This window comes from Stegodyphus dumicola, chromosome 4, assembly GCF_044657685.1.
Source record: "Stegodyphus dumicola isolate Sdum_Otavi_A_Nest chromosome 4, ASM4465768v1".
Classification (NCBI taxonomy): Eukaryota; Metazoa; Arthropoda; class Arachnida; order Araneae; family Eresidae; genus Stegodyphus; species Stegodyphus dumicola.
This window is the reverse complement of record NC_140771.1, coordinates 226,101,514-226,120,608: the sequence shown is the minus strand read 5'-3', so window position 1 is coordinate 226,120,608 and position 19,095 is coordinate 226,101,514. Positions and strand designations below refer to the sequence as shown.

The 19,095-nt window shown below is 37.6% G+C and overlaps 1 protein-coding gene across 3 annotated transcripts in view; it reads right to left on the bottom strand.

Annotated features, from left to right (window-relative positions):
• Positions 1 to 11,663, bottom strand: part of Marf (Mitochondrial assembly regulatory factor) — a 58,433-nt gene extending 46,770 nt beyond the window's left edge. The window contains exons 1-2 of one of the 3 annotated variants that reach the window (XM_085816058.1): positions 11,505 to 11,655; positions 11,153 to 11,204 (exon numbers count right to left, since the gene is read on the bottom strand). The gene's annotated coding sequence lies outside the window, so the exon portion shown is untranslated. Of the gene's footprint in view, positions 1 to 11,152; positions 11,205 to 11,504 lie in introns of all 3 variants that reach the window. The other 2 variants (XM_085816057.1, XM_085816059.1) reach the window with 2 other exon arrangements.
• Between the last annotated feature and the right edge of the window lie 7,432 nt (positions 11,664 to 19,095).

Here is a 19,095-nt window from a genome sequence, read left to right as displayed (position 1 = left end):
GCCGGAAAATAAAATGCAATAACTTAGCTATTTGTTTATAATTCATGCTGTTACTAGTCATAAATTAATTTTAAACATTAGTAGCCAAGGCTACAAACCAAAAAAAAAAAAAAGTTTTGATGATACCTATATTAATAAAAAAAAGTAGCAAAAGTTTTTATTGCCTAATATAAGATGCAGACTGAAATATGAACTACAGGGTGTTTAAAAAAATGTACTCACACTTTAACTGTCGCTAACATGCTGCCTTTTTTTAATTGCAGGTGCAATTAATTTATCACAGCATGGCAGGAAGTCAACTTAGCTTGGAAAAGAGGAAGTTTGTTCTGAAATGTTATTGGAAGACCATAAACGGCAAAGACGATACAGAAGGGGATTTGCAAAACCGCCAACAACACACTGGACCATTGTTCGCATTAGAGACAAGTTTGAAGCAGATGGAACCGTCCAGAATGTCAACAAGAAACATTCTGGACAACCATGGACATCCACGAGCCCAGGAAAAGAAGAGCAGGTGTAGGAAACACTCCTTCGATCACCTCAGTGAGTGAGTGAGTGAGTGAGTGATTATGGCGCAAAAACCAGAGATGATTATGACGCGCCAAACAAAAGATGAGATGATTACAATTGATGACATTAAAATTCAATAAATAAAACAAGTAGATAAATGTACCAAATCCAGAGGATGAAGTCATATAAAAACAAGTTAAAAGCACATATTAACATTCAAGACACAGTCTTCAAAACAAATTACATTTGGTAATAAAAGCCAATCTCTTTTAAATAATAAAATAAATTAGAATTGACCTCTCTTCCGATTAAACGGTCGAGAGGTAAGTCACAGCTATTAAAATATTTCTGGCGAAGACTATTAAAACATTGACACTCAATTAAAATATGACGAACAGATAAACAAACATTACAATTAAAACAAACAGGCTCATTTTCAGCTTTAAGAAGATAGCTATGTGTGACTCTGGTATGACCAATTCTGAGTCGAGTCAAAAGAACGTCCTCTTTACGATTTCCAGCAAAGTCCCAATGCTCAATTCTAGGTTTGATGTTTCTCAACTTGTTGTGATGCTGAACATCCCAAATTTGCTGCCATTTTTTTTGTATCTTTCCCTTGATGACACAGCAGATGTCTCTAAAAGGGATAAGGCGACTGGACAGTTCGACAGCAGATTTTGCCGCGATGTCTGCAAGCTCGTTTCCCTTTATTCCCGTATGCCCGGGAACCCAGCAGTACAGGATTTCATATCCTCGTATCATTAAATTTCTATGAATTTTGAGAACATCCACTACCACAGGATTCTGAGCGTTGGGAAAAGCTTCCAAGGATTTAAGAGCACTATACGAGTCTGTATAAACTATGAACTTTCTATGGCAGAGCTTTGATATGTACAAAAGAGCATAATATATTGCAGTTAGTTCAGATGTTAGGACAGAGAAAGCATGGTGCAGGCATCTGCCCTCTATGTAATTTTCAAATACAAAAGCCATCCCGACATGATCATTTGACTTTGATCCATCTGTGTATATCGAATAATAACTGCTATATTTGTGCCTGTGCTCAGCGAAAAGTTGTCTGTAAACGATCTCGTTAGTGCTCGCCTTTACGTGATGTTTAAAAACATCAAGAAGCTGGATCCGTGAATTTTCCCAAGGTGGAATTTCAAAATTCTGTACTGCTTGGGGATGCATATCAGAGAGGGAGAGTTCCTCAATGACAGGGCGAACTCTTAAAGGGAAAGTAGGAACACAGGATGGACGTGTTTCAAATAATGTGTTACACTCATTATCAAGTAAGCACAGCTTATTGGGATGTTCAGGTTGAGATAGAGTATTAAAATATTGCAAAAGGGACAATTGCTCACGCCTCAGATGAAGTGATGGTTCGTTACAGTCAACATATAGGCTCTGCACAGGAGAAGTCCTGAAAGCTCCTGAACAAATCCGCAGACCTTGATGGTGAACAGGATCCAGTTTTAACAAAACAGATGAGCGAGCGGATCCATAAACAACTGAGCCATAGTCCAGTTTAGAGCGGATAAGCGCTCTGTAAATGCGAAGCATGGAGCAACGCTCTGCACCCCAGGAGGTGTTCGCCAACACTTTTAAAATATTTAGTGTTTTTAGACACTTCTTTCTCAGGTTTAAAACATGAGAAAGGAAAGTCAATTTTCGGTCGAACGTCACTCCTAAAAATTTTACTTCAGGCACAACTGGAATAATTGTACCATTCAAGTATAACTCAGGTTCAGGATGGAGACCTCGCTTCCTACAAAAGTGCACGCAGACAGTTTTCTGTTTCGAAAATGTAAATCCCTGTTTGTCTGACCATTCTTGGATCTTAATCAGAGCCATCTGCAGTTGCCTCTCTACATATCTCATGTCTGCTCCTCGACAGCTAATCTGCAGATCATCAACATATAGAGATCCCAAGATGGTGGGAGGAAGTTCTTTTAGTACAGAATTTATTTTTAAACTAAACAGGGTTACACTGAGCACACAGCCTTGAGGCACACCCTCTTCCTGTTCAAAAACATCCGAAAAAACAGAGCCAATTCTTACTTGAAAAGTTCTAGTGTTCAAGAAATTTTGAATGAAAATTGGTAGGTTGCCGCGCAAGCCACTCTCGTGAAGATCCCGGAGTATACCGTATCTCCATGCCTTATCATAAGCTTTTTCAATGTCGAAGAATATCGAGACAAGGTGGCTTCTTCTTACAAATGCTTTTCGAATAGATGTCTCTAAGAGGAGCATGTTATCTACAGTTGTTCTTCCCTTTCGAAAACCACTCTGATACGGCGATATAATATCATTCTTTTCCAAGAAGTAGACTAGGCGGCTGTTTACCATCTTTTCAAACAGTTTGCAAACACAGCTGGTAAGGGCAATTGGCCGATAGTTCGAGGGATTCCTCGGGTCTTTCCCTGGCTTCGCAATAGGAATGACAATAGCTCTCCTCCATGCACTGGGAAATGTACGCTCCTTCCACACTCTATTGTAAAGTGTGAGAAGGGCACTCAGTGACTTACAGGACAGATGCTTTAGCATTTCATAATACACGCCATCCAGACCCGGACAAGACCTATGTGTCTGCAACAAAGCTCTCTTTAGTTCAACCATAGTAAAGTCTCTATTGTACGGCTCAAAGTTGGAAGAGTTGAAAGCGATGGGATTTTTCTCAGAGCGTTGCTTGATAGAAAGAAATGCAGGTGAGTAATTTCGGCTGGAAGAAACGGCAGCAAATGTCTCACCAATTGTATTTGCAATTTCTTCTATGGAGCTAATCACTCGGCCATCTTTTTCCAGAAAGGAAAGTGAGTGGTCTTTGTACATTCCGCATGCTTTTCGAACTCTTTCCCAAACCCGCTTACTAGGCGTAGAGGATGTTATTGAGGACACATATGAAATCCAGGAATCCCTCTGGCTCTGCCTTCTTACTTTCCGTGCATTTGCTTTGGCTCTTTTAAAAGCTATGAGGTTTCGCAGAGTAGGATATCTACGAAAAATACCCCATGCTTTTTTCTGTTTTTTCAGTGCTTCATGACAGTCGCGATTCCACCATGGTTTCGAATATTTTAGTGTTTTTCCTGATGTTCTAGGAATCGAAAGCATAGCTGCCTGAATAATAGTATTAGTAACAGCTTCAACAGCGTCATCGATACGCACACCTTCTACCATTTCCTCTGTCAGCTCTGCAACGGAAGAGAAGAGTTCCCAGTCTGCCCTGTCCAGGATAAAACGAGGGACTCTCGACACGGGGTTTGCTCCTCTTCGTGCAAGAGACACAAAAATAGGATAATGATCGCTGTTGTACAGGTCATTTCCGACACTAAAAGTGCAAAATGGCAACAGAGATGGTGAACAGATGGCAAGATCGAGAGCGTGGAATGTCCTTGAAGGCTCATGGAAGTACGTATCTTGCCCATTATTTAGGAGACAAAGGCTATGATCTTCGATCATCTGCTCTATTTGTCTTCCTCGGCAATTTGTATCTTTACTTCCCCAGAGTGGACTATGGCCGTTAAAATCTCCTATTATGATAAAAGGCTCAGGCAGCTGCTCTATTAGATTATTTAAATCTTGCTGATAAATGTGCTCATTTGGAGGCAAATACAAAGAAACAAATGAAACAATAATATCAAAATTTATTTGAGTAGCGACAACTTGGAGGGATGTCGTCAAAGGAAGTACATTTGAGGGATAATCCAGTGAGGAGAGGAGACCTACACCTCCACTGGCACGCTCACCTGCAATGTTATCCTTCCTGACGAAAGAAAACCTCCGAAGTTTTGCATGGTGTTCAGGTTTCAAATTTGTTTCCTGTATTGCTAAGCACACAGGATGATACACATTTATTATAGATTTGATGTCAAGGAAATTTCGGTGGAAACCGCGACAGTTCCATGACATGAGGGTGGCCATTATGAATGGTTTTTGTTTTTTCTGTGCTGTTCTTTTGTTTTTCGTGGAAGTAGATGCCTGGGAACTTCTAGACCCTCTTCTACTTCCATAAAGTCTGAATCCGCAGATTCAGAAATCATCTCATCAAAAGAGCTATTGCTGTGACTTCTATTTTTATTGGATATTTTATGTGTAGAAGTTTTGGGCTTACTTTGAATAACTGTTTCTTTCTTTTGTACTATATGGGTTGCATTTTCTTTTTGCTTGTTGGATGTAGACGGATGGGTTTTATTTGCTAGGGTCTGTGTGCCTATTGATGTTTGGGTGGCGACTGTACGAGATGATTTTACAGCACTGGCGTATGATGTATTTGGTCGAAGCTGTGTGCTCTGGACTAATCTTCTGGCTTCGGCATATGAGATGTTCCTCGTAAACTTTGCAGTCTGCACTTCTTTTTCCAATTTCCATTTTGGGCAGAGGCGTGAAAATGCTGGGTGCTCACCCTTGCAATTTATACAAAGAGGCGCAGCCGTACAATTTTCAGAATCGTGGCCAATCTGTGAGCATCGGGCGCATGTAAGGCTGCCACGACAAGACGTCTTAGAATGGCCGAAACGCTGGCATTGGAAACATCGCATAGGGTTTGGAATATAAGGTCTTACAGGAATATTTAGATATCCGGCCTTAATATTCTTAGGCAGATCAGGCGTGTTGAAGGTAAGGATCACGTGTTTCGTGTCTATCAACTTACCTTCTTTACGCATCTTGATCCGCCTTACACCGCAGACATTTTGTTCGGAGAGCTCAGAAGCGATCTCTTCTTCAGAAACATACAGAAGGTTGAATTCTGAGATTACACCCCGACAATAGTTGAGTGACTTATGTGGTGTTACAGTCACATTCGCTTGCCCAAGTTTAGTTATCTGAAGTAAAGAAGCAGACTGGGTGGCTGAGGTTGTATCAATAAGCAGGTCTCCGGAGCGGAGACGCTTTATATTTCTCGGCTCACCAATACAGGACTGGATGTATTTGTTTATTACGAAAGGAGACATCTTATGCATTTCGCCAGAAGGACTAGAGATGACTAGGAAACGGGGAATATTGTTATGATTTTTTTCATTTGTATCTGTACGTAATTTTTTTGCAGTAGACTTTTCAGAAGTAGGTTGAGTGAGAGGTTGAGTGAGTGGTTGAGTGAGTGGTTTAGCAGTAGACGTTTCAGAAATAGGTTGAATGACTGGTTTAACAGTAGATGTTTCAGAACTAGGTTGAGTGACTGGTTTAGGAGTAGAAGTTTCAGAACTAGGTTGAGTGACAGGAGTGATTTGAGTGACTTGAGTGACAGGATTGACTTGAGTGACTGGAGTTACCTCGAAATCTTTTATTAAGTAAATATGAGAAGCCATAGTGAAAGAATAAAGATTCGGGTCCGACGGCCCCGCCCACCACGGAGCCCAACAAGGGAACACAGATTCCTGTGTTAGGGCTAGCCGGACCTATACGCAAACTGAAGCCCCACAGTCGGCTTTCCCGAAAGCAGGTACTCCCGAGAGCTTGACCCCAAGCCACTGACACAAGGACTAGTGACCAGCCGATTGACACCCGTGAGGACGACTAAGGTGCCTCCCGTTTAGCTGAAGCAGAGGCCAAAGCAGTGTGTTGGGGACAGTACCTCGCCCCTCAACTACCAGGACCCTCCTTTCCAGCGACACGGGTCTCCACGCACGGCAAACACGTGGACAGTTTTCTCCCCACTTGAAAACTAGAAACAAGGTCTGTTCCAGCCTCTCGTGACGAGCCCCAAACTCCGTAGAGAGAAACCACAAGGGAGAAGGGAAGGGAAAAAGATCCAGCCAAGAGGAGAGGAGACGGAAAAGAGGATAGATCACTGGGGCTCCAGGATCGTGACACCCGTCTCACCAAGAAGATGATCCCCTGAAGGGCTAGGGTACCTCGGGATTGCCACACCCGTACTCACAAAAGTGAGCCCCCTGAGGGATCGATCACCTCAGAAATCTCTTCGAGAAACCCACATTTCAAAAGGCAGCGTCTATAGCATCATGAAGCATCTGCACTGGAAATGCTACATTCCAACAAGAATCCAAGCTCTCTACTAAGATGATCCTGACCGGAGAGTTAAATTCTGTGAATGGCACCTGGCAAAATGTGCAGAAGATGCAGGATTTCGACACAAAATCGTCAGAAGTGATGAGGCATCCTTTAAATTAAATGGCTCCATTAATCACCATAATTGCATGTACTGGGGTCCTGTAAATCCTCATGTAACACTTGAACACCATCTAAACTTACCAAGAGTAACTGTGGTGTGGGATATCCACATTGGACATCGCAGGACCATTTTTTTTTTTACGGCACTGTCGCTGGTAATAGTCACCTCAGTATGTTCAGAAACAAAGTTTTTCTCATCATTTGAAGTGCGAGTATATTTTTGAGACATCTTGCAATAATAATCAATTAAATAACTTATTGTTAAAAAATTACAATGTATTAATACTCTTATTCAGAAAGAAAATGAATAAAATGTTATTTTCACATATATTTAATACAGTTTATTAATTGCAATAATATGGATACAGCGGATGGACAAAAATATGGAAACACCTTGTAAAATGCATGTTTGAAAAGAAAGATAGATTTTAATGAAATATGTAGGTGGCGCTGGTGTTTTTGACTACTGACGCCACCTATACAACTTCGTAAATGTGCTAAACAGTTCAGTTGTTGTCGGAGTACTGTTATGTGAGGTTTCATTGCATTATGTCAGAGTTAACAGACTTCGAACGTGGGCAAATTGTTAGAGCACGTATGGTAGGTGCTTCCGTAAGCAAGGTAGCTGAGGTGTTTAGTGTTTCAAGAGGTACTGTATCGAAGATTTATTCCGCATATTTGAAAATTGGAAAAACATCATTTGCTAAATCACAGCGCGGACGAAAGTGTGTCCTAAATGATCGTGACAGACGATCATTAAGGACAATTGTGACGAAAAATAAGAAGACCACAGCTGCAAAAGTTACTGCTGAAATGAATGTTGTGTTACCGAACCCTGTGAGTACCAAAACAATTAGAAGGGAGCTTCATAAACAGGGAATTGCTGGCCGCGCTGCAATTGAGAAGCCACTCATCAGTGATGCTAATGCCCGTAACAGGAAAAGGGGGTGTTTAAGTCATAAAGCCTGGACTATAGAGCAGTGGAAGCAAGTAATATGGTCTGACGAGTCTTCTTTCACATTGTTTCCCACTTCTGTCCGAGTTTACATCTGGAGAATGCCATCTCAAGCCTATAATACAGACTGCTTGTTGCCAAGAGTGAAACATGGCAGGGGTTCTGTTATGGTTTGGGCAGCCATATCGTGGTTCTCTGTTAGCCCCATGATAACTGTGTCAGGACACATGACTGCCAAGACTTATGTGAACATTTTGGCCGATCAAGTTTATCCCATGGTACAAACTTTGTTCCCCGATGGTGATGGTGTCTTCCAAGACGACAAAGCCCCCTGTTCACACAGCTCACATTGTCCAGGACTGGTTTTCTGAGCACGAGGATGAATTGTCCCATCTCCCCTGGCCACCACAGTCACCAGACCTGAATATTATCGAACTTTTGTGGTCTACATTGGAACGGAAAGTGCGTTCTCGTTATCCACCGCCAACATCGTTATCTGAACTTGTCACCGTTTTGCAGGAAGAATGGTATAATATTCCCTTGGCAAACATACAGGAACTGTATTTATCCATTCCGAGAAGACTGCAAGCTGTTTTGGATGCCAACGGGTTTCCTACACCATATTAAGCAAAGAAACATGTTTTTTTTAAAGGTGTTTCCATATTTTTGTCCAACCCCTGTATTCACATAGTGAAAAGGAAAGCATGACTATACTTCAAATACAGACTAACCACAACTTTTCGGAAGAAATGTCACTGACAGTCTGGTACGACACAGGATATTTTTTACTTTTATTTCTCTAAATTTATGTGGCGATGACAGTATGCATATTCTAGTTTAGATAAATTTAGAAAGTTTTTGGATGTTGTTAAGGAATTTTATGCACTACAGACTGAAGACACAGAAATTTCTAAATAAGGTAAGTCGATATTTTCTATTTGTAGTGCATAGATGACATAGGATGCATTTCCTTTTTAATGTTATTTCATTGTACGATTTAAAATGCAGTTCATTGAGCTTCGATTGACTATAAATTTTGTTCAATTTTGGTGATGAATAACGTTCTTAACCTTATATGATGTCCTCATTCTCCTGATTTTTTTTTTTTTTAATGTAAAAATAGAGCAATATGTACATGAACAAAGGCAGTGTGCAATGCCAAGTTTTTGCAATTCTCCGATTTTTTTAAAATGAAAATAGATTGATGTGTACATGGACACTGAGTTTGCACAATTCTTTGAATTATTTTTTTTTGTGTGTGTAACGACCATCTTGAAATTGTGTCTTGCTGGTCAATCGCCAATTTTCGCCAAGGAGCATACTGAAATACATTTTTACCAAACCATTGATTGATATCAATTCCTAAATAATAAAGAAATATTATACTTTAAAAGAGCAGTTTCCAACTTTTTCGTAAACCCCTTAATAAGACAGACTGTAATTATAAAGTAAACCTCCTCCTTAAAAACCGGTAACGCCCGAACACTGTTTCAGTATTCTCACAATATATCTCAGAATGTTTTTTTTTTTTTAATGCCATAAAATTAATAACTGCAATACATTAAGTCAGAAAAAGTATAAGATTTTTTTCTCCTCCACAGAAGGTTGATTTTGAGGCTGTTTTAAGAGAATTTTTATTGATAAAATCTCAAATCAATATATTTTCCTTACTTCAATTGGGCAAGTAATGTTTGAGTAACTCTTGAAAAGCCCTTTAAATGGGTTCTTATGCTCTATTATTTTATAAACTGAAGATCAAATATGGTACTTTTCCGTTTTGCTCGCGCAAACGATAAAGTCGCCAATAATGGTACAACTGATGCCAAACGGAATATCTTCGCCAGTAACCTTTTATGCCTCATTTTCAAAACAAGTCACACCCATTTCTTATTAGATTGACTGTTTCTTTCAATACTGGCATACAATTACATAGAATTTTTACAAGATAGTTAAATTTTATGCTCTAAGACAATTTGCAGTAATTAAGTCAATTAAAATGCAATCACACTGCTGACCCAAAGGCGAAAACAAAGTATTACTTCATCAATTCTAATGAGAATGCTCTAGCAAAGTAAAGCACCGTGGTTTTACATAATTTCTGAGTAAGCTATTTGTATGAATTGAAATAATTCTTGCATTTAAACTTGAATTCCAAATTAAGATTTAACTTAAAATTAATGTAGATAATTACTCAGAGAATTAGATTTTCATAGCATAGTTTACATGAGATGAGATCACTTAGGGTCACATGATACGAACCGGTGAATCAAGATGTTGAACCATTAAAGCATAGTAAATTCTTAAATTAATGCCTTTTTACAATTTTATTGGCTTTTTACAAAATTTTAAATCATATTAAATAGTTTATGACTTCAAAATAAAAAATTCTTAGCATTAACATTTGTTAACATTTTTTGTGTATACTGTATGTTGTTGCCAACAAAATCTGCTTGGTGAGATTTGCACCGGCGAAACAGAAAAGTACCTAAAATTTTTCTGACAAGAATTTGTAAGGAGTCTCATATTCTGCTCTTAAAATAATAATAATAATTTTCAGAAATCTAACTTTTTGAGAATATTTGTGACAAGATGTTTCTGTCCTATGCCAAGATCTATTTAAACATTTATCAATTTTTACATAAATAACACTTTACAATATGCAACTTTAAAAGAATACAAATTTAAAACAAAGCTCTATACTCAAACCATTGTTTGCATATCACAATTTAAAGATAGAGTGCTTTATAATTGACTTAGTTATTCACAAAATATTGTGAATTAACAAGAAAAGAAATGGCTAAATAAGGTGTATATGAAATCCAAGTAATATAGTAAGCGTGGGTAAGACTAGCTATAACTTAATACATTGCTTGGTAAAATCCTAGGACAGCCCACACCCTTGGTGACAAACTGGGAAAGTGCACAATGTTTCACGTTTTTCAAAATCGCCAACTTGAAAATAACAAGTCAAAAAATTGCACAAACTCGGTATCCATGTATACATGAACCCATTTTCACTTTAAAAAAAAAAATCGCAGAATTGCACACTCCTATGTCTTTGTCCATGTACAAATTGATATGTGCCATAACCAAAATCATTGCTGCCAAGGAGCTCTGCTAGGATCTAACCCATTGCTTTTAAACACTTTTTGCATGGTAACATTCACATCTGAAGTAGTCAAATTGATTTCCTTTGCAATCAATGCCAAATCAAATATTTTGATTTTTATCAGCATCTATTATGGCCATCACTTACTATTTTTTCACATGTACCTGACTATGCCCTCAAGTACCAACAAGGATACTGAAACCACAGGTTGAGAACCGCTACTTTAAAAGAATCATTTCACAACTTTTATGACAATTTATTCTTAGCCTATTCAAGTGGATAAAATAAACATTTAGCAAGCAAACTAATGCAAAACTTATTTTATTTTATATGTTTTCGTTCATTGATTCTTTAAAATATTTTTGTATTCTAGTTGGACAACTTAATAACTTTTGAATTAAATGTAAAATATATTTAGTCTATTAGGGTGCCATTAATTTGCTTACCACATTGGAGTTAAGTGGCGTTCTCATTCAGATTACTGTATTCTTTTGGGAACTAAGAGGAAAAAAAATCGATTTTGAAATTTGTAAAGTTTTGAACGTCATTTACAAAATGCGAGGCTAAGTAATTTGGGGAACTAAAAAAAAAGAATAGCAGTTTGTCAAATTCTGCAAAATGGTTTAGGTAATACATAAATTCAATAACATACCTAATGACATTTAAAATAAAAAATAAAAAAAAAAAAAAAGGTATCGAACACACGTGCATTAACTATGTACTGAAACTTAAAATATTGACTGACATATTTAAAATACGGGTATTATTTCATTGCTGTAATAAAGACATTAAACTTACAAAGATAAAACGCAAAAAAGAAAAGAAAAGCCCACACTACTTCTAAAAATGCAAATAATTACAAAACTGCATTGCGCATGGAGAGATCCCCACTATACTAAACCACCACAAGGTATTACTTCAAAACATAACACAAACGCATGCTGCCATGTACGAAAGGTCAAAACGAGAATTGCCATAAACGAAAAATTAAATTCTATTTATTTATTTCAAGAACCCCGATCACCTACAAGACAAAAATTGAATTGACGAAAATGTAGATGGAACAGATTACTGTATGTTTTGGCTAAAGTACAAGATTTGAACGTTACTTGAATTTAATTTTAAAAAAACTTTTCTGAATGTATTAGAATTCGCTACCAAAGCGACAGACTTGCAGGGTGTGTAGGGGGTACAGAGACGACTGGGAATCACATAGGAATGCAGGGTTCAAATGCCGTAGTTGCAAGCTATGGTGCAAATAAGCAGAGAGAAAGAACAGAAACAGCAACACATTAATGGGACAAACAACATTTTATTGAAAGGTTGTACTACAACAGGTGTTCGAAATTGCGACCAAAAGTCGCCAGACAGGCCTGCATGGAATTCCTTTCCTTCTGGAGGATTTCTGGCATGTCAAGTATCCTCCCGGCAGATATGCCGCGATGAGGTATGCTAGCGACGAGATATGCGAGATATACGTACAGATATGCGAGCGACAAGGTCTTCAATTAAAGGAAGTTTGTAGCATTCTGTTGTAGGAACCATGTAGCATACGTTCTCCGGAGTGGATAATCCTCATGCTCTAATAATTGGACGCGATGAAGATGGTATGCTCTCATTTGGTTTGCTGCGAGTATCCTTCAGGCAATGGATTGAGAAAACTCCACATGTTGGGCTGTCGCTCGAGTACTCGTATTTGGATTGTCTTCTGCCAGACGACTGCATCGTCATTGCCAGGTGTCCTCGTCGTTCGCTGTCGATTCATTGTAGCTCTCGTTAAACAACCAGCCTCAAGTAAACTTCTGTACACCTTTGTGAAGGTCATGTGATCTGGTGTCCGCCTGTTCGGGTCAAGGAGGTTAGAATAGACCTATTCCAACCTCCTTGGTTTGGGTAACGTTCCTCTTACAACTGCCGAGTCGCGTGCCCGTTACAATCCACATCTGCATACACGACCAGCATGTCGATCAGTTCATCGTTTGAATACGCGTTTCATCCTACTACCTCTGGAAATGACGACTTCTAGCAAGATTCACGCAACTCCCGTTCAGCGCCATCTATTGCAAGACTGCTGGAAGGAATAGTCCAGAAAGTAAAGAATTCCATACAGCGCCGCTGTCAGGCCTACCTGACAACTCATGGTAGTAATTTCGAATACCTTTTGTAGTGATGTATTTATAAAAAGGTTTTTAAATTGAGGTGCATTTTAAATGTTTTCAGAAGAACTTTCGCTATAGATATGGACATTTACATGCTTTAAAAGAGTTCCTTGAATGACAACAGCAGCTGCTTAAAGTTTTGTTTATATTTAACCGTGTGACGTAGTTTTTAATTGATCTTATATTTATTTCTTTCAGCCCTTAGTAAAGTGAATAGTGCAAGTAATACAAAAGTTCGTCAGTATTCAGAGGAATATCTAAAATTTGCTTTCATACCTGTTGTACATGATGAACTGTTACCTTTTTGTCTTTTATGCCAACAATACCTGAGCAACAAATCAATGAAACGAAGTCCTCTTGCTGCATTCCTGAAGGCGAAACATAATGCTCATATTAATTCAGATTTGAATTATTTTCAAACTTTAAAGAAAAATTTTGAAAAAGAGTAACGCTAAAGTCTCTGTTTACTGCTCATAATGTAATTATTAATAATAAATAATTACTAATATTTAAAATAATAATTGAAAAAACTTTCATTAAAATTATTTGTACTTGAATTTTAGCTCTATAATATGTTTTGAAATTTTACTTACTGTGTTTGCTTGTAAAATTTCCTAGTAATTTCTTCTTAAAACCTATCATTCAAGTTGCTTTTGTGAACATTTCAATTTTTGAATATTAAAAATTATATATATGCTAGGGGGAGCATAAGAATTTTAGAAAGGATTAGGTGGTGCATAGCGCAAAAAAGGTTGGGAAACACTGATCTACACGGTATCCCAAATATATGTTTAATAACGTTGAGATCTGGCACATGGACATAAATATAAGACTATATATGCAGATGAGTGCTTCGTCAGCCATAATTTGCATTGTTTTATTCGAAGAGCTCAAACCCAACAGAATGAACACAGAGCATGAAATGTATAATAAGCAAAATGGGTGTACATACTGCGTTTACAAATTAGAAATGCTTATAGACATATCAGGGGTTCTCACTGAAAACAGAGCTCCATAAACGGATTAGATGTTAAATACATTCTAGATTATATTATTTTGTTTTGCTATTCTAATAAATTTCTTTTTAAACTATATTAAAGGTTGATTTTCGATAGGAATACCACTAAACCACGCATAAATTTAGATGGGACATTTAAATTCGTTGTAGAACTTTAGACACTCTGCGCGTTTATTGTCCAGTTATGCACGATTCTTAAAGCTTAGTTCCAGAACTGTGCACAACAAAACCTTTTAATTTAAATAATATTATCGACTCATCAGCCAGTACAGAAATTTTTCAGTTTTTTCTTTTGTTATTTTAGAAAAATTTCTAATTTTATTTTTTCCAAAATGTGTGTAGTTACTTCAGAAAATTTGAACGCAATAATTCTAACTCAAGACCATTTTTAATCCTCATCATTATCGCATTTGGGAAATTAGACATTTTTTCGTTTGGCTATAATAAACAGAAATAAATATTTTAGAAATTATCAAAAGTTTGCTTTCATATGCGTTATTAATTAAATTTGGCAGTAACGATTTCTTGTGGCCTTCATTTATTTTAATGGTTTTACTATGAACAAATGACTTATAATATCTACTTAACTCTTTTGAACAAAGATACAGTTCTTGATTCTTTTTCCGTTAGGTTCCGCTTAGATTTCTAACTATTCTTTTGATATATGGAAATATTTTTTCTCCTCCAACGCCTGAAGTTTTTATCCAGGAAATAAACGTGGTAACCTGAATTACAATCCTCTTCAGGGGCAATGTGGCTAAGACCATTAAATACTCCTAGTTTCGTCCGAGTTCGAATCTAGACGAACGAGCTGCTGCGCGGTTCGTGATTTTCTCATTGTGTAATGGGATTAAACCAGTGTTTCTTAGAAATTATCCAAAAAGGAATCTTTGCTTTAGGCATACAGCTCATGTATACGTTTCCATATTCAAAGCCCACCAGAGCCCACCAACGGCCGAGCGGTAAAGTCGCTGAACAGTGGTAATTCCGTCCGAGGTTCGAATCACGCGAAGGGGCTGGCTGCATGCACGTTTTCGTGGTTTTCCCCATGTGCAACGTGTATACGAGCCAGTTTCCCTTAGAAAATCCTCCACGAAGGCATCTATCCCCTTAGGCAGATAGCCCTAGTGTGCTTTGCCATAATTAAATGCGCATTAAATACACCATATTCAAATAACGTATCTTAACCGAATTTATGATTTTACTTACTAACGATTCACATTGCAATTTGAAGTAGAATGCTTAATTTTGTTTCGGCAATACGGTAAACATTTTTTTTTTATTCATTTCCATCTAGAAGCGAATCATTTCTTCATTTTTAACTAACATATGTACAGATTTTTGGTTTTATTAGATTACGGCAAAGCACTCGAGGGCTATCTGCCTTAAGGGAGGGATGCCTTCGTGGAGGACTTTCTAAGGGAAACTGGCTCGTATACACGTTACACATGGGGAAAACCACGAAAACGCCCATGCAACCAGCCCTTTCGTGGGATTCGAACCGCGGACCGAACTATCAGTGTTCAGCGACGTTACCGTTCGGCCGCTGGTGGGCCTAACATATGTGTAGACATAGAATGATTATAAATTTTCTTTTCTTTTCCAAAATAGTTCATAGATTTGATTAAATAATAAATAAATAATTTATTTTGTAAATAATAAAATAATCTTTTCATTTTAATAAATAAAAATTCTTTTACAATAAGTATAAAATAAAAATTTACTAAATATACAAACTTTTATTTATAAAATTTTGCACTTAAAATATTACCCACACACAAATGAGAAAGCCACTCAGTAACTACTAAAAGTAGATTTACATTGCAAGCAGGTAAATAGTTGGAAGCTCATATTCCTGCCGGCACTTTAATATCTGAAAAAGAATTAAATTTTTCACAGACCCACTGTGACTTGCGAAAATCAGTTGATGAAAGCTTGTTCAATTATTAGATTATCTCTTACAGGTTAGACAAGATTTAAATAAAACTAGACGAGTTCTCATTGCAAGCAAGAGAATGATTCATGGAAATTCATGTATGATTATGATAGGCATGATAAACGTTTTGCTTGGAAAATCAAAAGACAAAGGGGTTTGCATATTTGTAACAAATATAACAAAAGGCTCGCGCGAGCGGCTTAAATCTCTCCATGGAGAGTTTTTAGTTATTGCAGTACATAATTTAATCGTACTTAATCCAAAAAATCTGAACATGGTACAATAAGATGTTTATTCTTTCATTACTTATAATGTATTCTTTTCATTTCGACTACTAATTTAATTTTTATAAACAAATGAATTCATTCCCCAGATTTAAGTGCTAAAAATATACTAGCTTGGAAAAGTTAAGCGAAGAAGTATAAAAAGGTGTTTTGGTAATTCTAATTAAGTGGTGTCCAATGAAAGGTTACTGGTTCAAGGTTAACATTATGATGTAGGCTAATGGGATTCACCTTCGTTATGTAGAAATACGCAAATTATTTGGCATGTTCTTTAGGTACAGATATGATAAGTAAGTCGTGCTTCAGATTCTAATTTGAAGAATTATACGAGTAGATGGATAGAATTTACATTTGTGGAAGGTTGAACATGTCGTTATGAAGGCATATTTTGTGAGAAATGGCATACATTGGGGAGGATGGAAGCAGTATTGAGGTTGATGCTGGCTAATAAAGATCTAAATTTAGCCAAGAGATCATGTCGTAAATCTGGAAACAGTTTAAGATAAGACATCCGTGATATATGCAGTCAACCAGTTCACGGACAAAAATGTGCTGCAATAGACTAAAAGGTCATAATTGGGACGACTGTCAAAAGAAATAGACTAGTGACATCAGCCCATTTTGTAAAGGAGTTAGTTCCACAAACTCGACTGTCTAGATATACCGTGAGTGATAGGCTGCATGAAAGATGGTTGGGTGCAAAGAAATGCGTGATTTGTATTCAGTAGTTCGGGCTGCGACATGCACTTGATTGCAATGCAGAGAGATCATTATGCTAAGAGTACCACGGACTGGAACCGAGTTCTGTTTACTGATGATTCTCATTTTTTCTTCGAGTGACACGTAGAAAGCCTGAAAACATCCAGGACACGCATCGATATAAAGATAGTTGAATTGTAGTATGGGAGGGCATCATTTTGAATGGCCACACTGAGCTATACATTTTTACCAGAGCAATAATGAATGTTGAAATATATTTACAAAGATGAGGTTCTTGTTCCTTATATCAAAGTATTTAGGAGTGCAATTCGTAAAAAAGTCTTTCTAATGAACTACAATGCTTGCCCTCATCGCAATGAATTAGTGACGGAGAACAAAGGAATCTAGCAAATAAAGTAGTCCACATATTTTCTAAATTAAAATTCTACAGCTCATCCGTGGTAGGCACTAGAATGCTAATCTCCAACGCTGCTTTCCCCACCCGAGCACTTTTTAAGAACTTCAAGGTGCATCGTGAATATACATTGCATCGTGAATATACTTTTCTGTCCCAGGAATGTTTGGACAATCTAACACACAATATCGAAAATCACTCTAAAACATGCATTCAGGTTAGGGTTAGTGGTGACCATACACCTTATAAGGTATTTCTCTCACTTTCCTCGCGTGCCTTCGTGGTGCAGTGGTTCTGCACTCTGGGCCGGTGTTCCAGAGGTCCATGGTTCGATTCCCGGCGAAGGCGTTTGCTAATTTTTATCTCTTCTACTTCCAAAAAATTACCTAATGTCCCTACAGTGGCGCCTGAACTAAAAGAGTTGTGGATGATAACTCTCCACACCCAGGATTTGGCGATTGGGTCCCCTAAAAACCCCAGTCGCCCTTTAAGAGGGGGAGTATGTATGGTAAACCTCAGTCGCCCTTTAAGAGGGGAAGCATGTAAGGTATTTCTCCCGCCTTCGTAGCGTGCCTTCGTGGTGTAGTGGTCATCATACTGAGTCGGTATTTCAGAGGTCCGTGCTTCGATTCCCGGCGAAGGGGTTGCTAATTTTTCATCTCTTCTGCTTCCAAAAATTACCTAATGTCTCTACAACCTTACTAATTTTTATGCATCTGTAAAACGTCGTAATATCCTTTTTTAAATTTATTTTTAACAGAAAATGGCAATTCTGCCCTTGAAGTTATCTCAGGCATGAGGAAATAAAGACAACTTTTGCAACTTTAAGCGTTATTAGCCGCAAAATCATTTAAGTTACGTAAGTTTTTATAGTTGCCCTTTTAATTTTTCCCGCCAGTGTATAAGGAAATCGGCATTAGAGAAGGTTACGGATTGAGGACGAGGTCTATGGTTAATGCAAAATTACTACTAAACCGAAGGCAGTTAAAATTACAGGAAAGAGAAATAACCAATGTTACATTTAACAGAAAAGTGCTATTAAAAATTTACTTGCATTTTCAAGCAGTTCACTCTCGAGCATAAGTTCATTTAGGTACGTAAATTAAATCAGTATTCAAAGAAAAAGAATACACTTCCATTTACATAAGAATATTACACAAGAATATTGATTCTTCCGTTCTTTATAGTGTATTCTTTTTATTTGAATGCTGATTTAAATTACGTACCTAAATGAATATCACCGGAAATGAAGAAATCTTCATATACGTATATAAGCCGCTTAAGTGTTTGTCGCCGATAGTTTATTGTTGCCACTCGGAAAAATGAGCGTGGAAATTAACGTTTCTGCAGTTTTTAATTAATGTCTCGGCCGATTAAAGCCGTACGAAGATGAGAATTGTATCGATGGATTCGGAGAATTTTTTGGAATCCTAGGATACTCGTCTCGAATTTCAACTTGGCGCCGTTCCGTAGATATTCGAGAAAAAAGATTTTAGCACGTAGCCAAATCTCTTTAATAAGGAAAACCCAAGAAAGAAAGTGGAAAATGTAGCGAAAACATAGAGGAAAATTAGTTTTTAATTAATATCTCGGCTAATTAAAGTCTCACGAAGAGGCAAATGGTCAAAATGGCGTGCCATTGACCTGCGGAATCCAACGGTGTGCTTCGCTAAGCCCGTGACTCAGCCGTTTCGGAGGAGATGATCCAAGTCCAAGTGCCGCTGATATGTCGTGGTCGGTGACTTTTCAAGGATTAAGCCAGTGTTTCTTAACCTTTTTCGCACAATGAACCACTTAAAAATTTTAAATATGTCATGGACCCCTCTGTGAAAAAAAATTGCTTAAACATCATTTATTACAAAATATATTCTGTTTTAT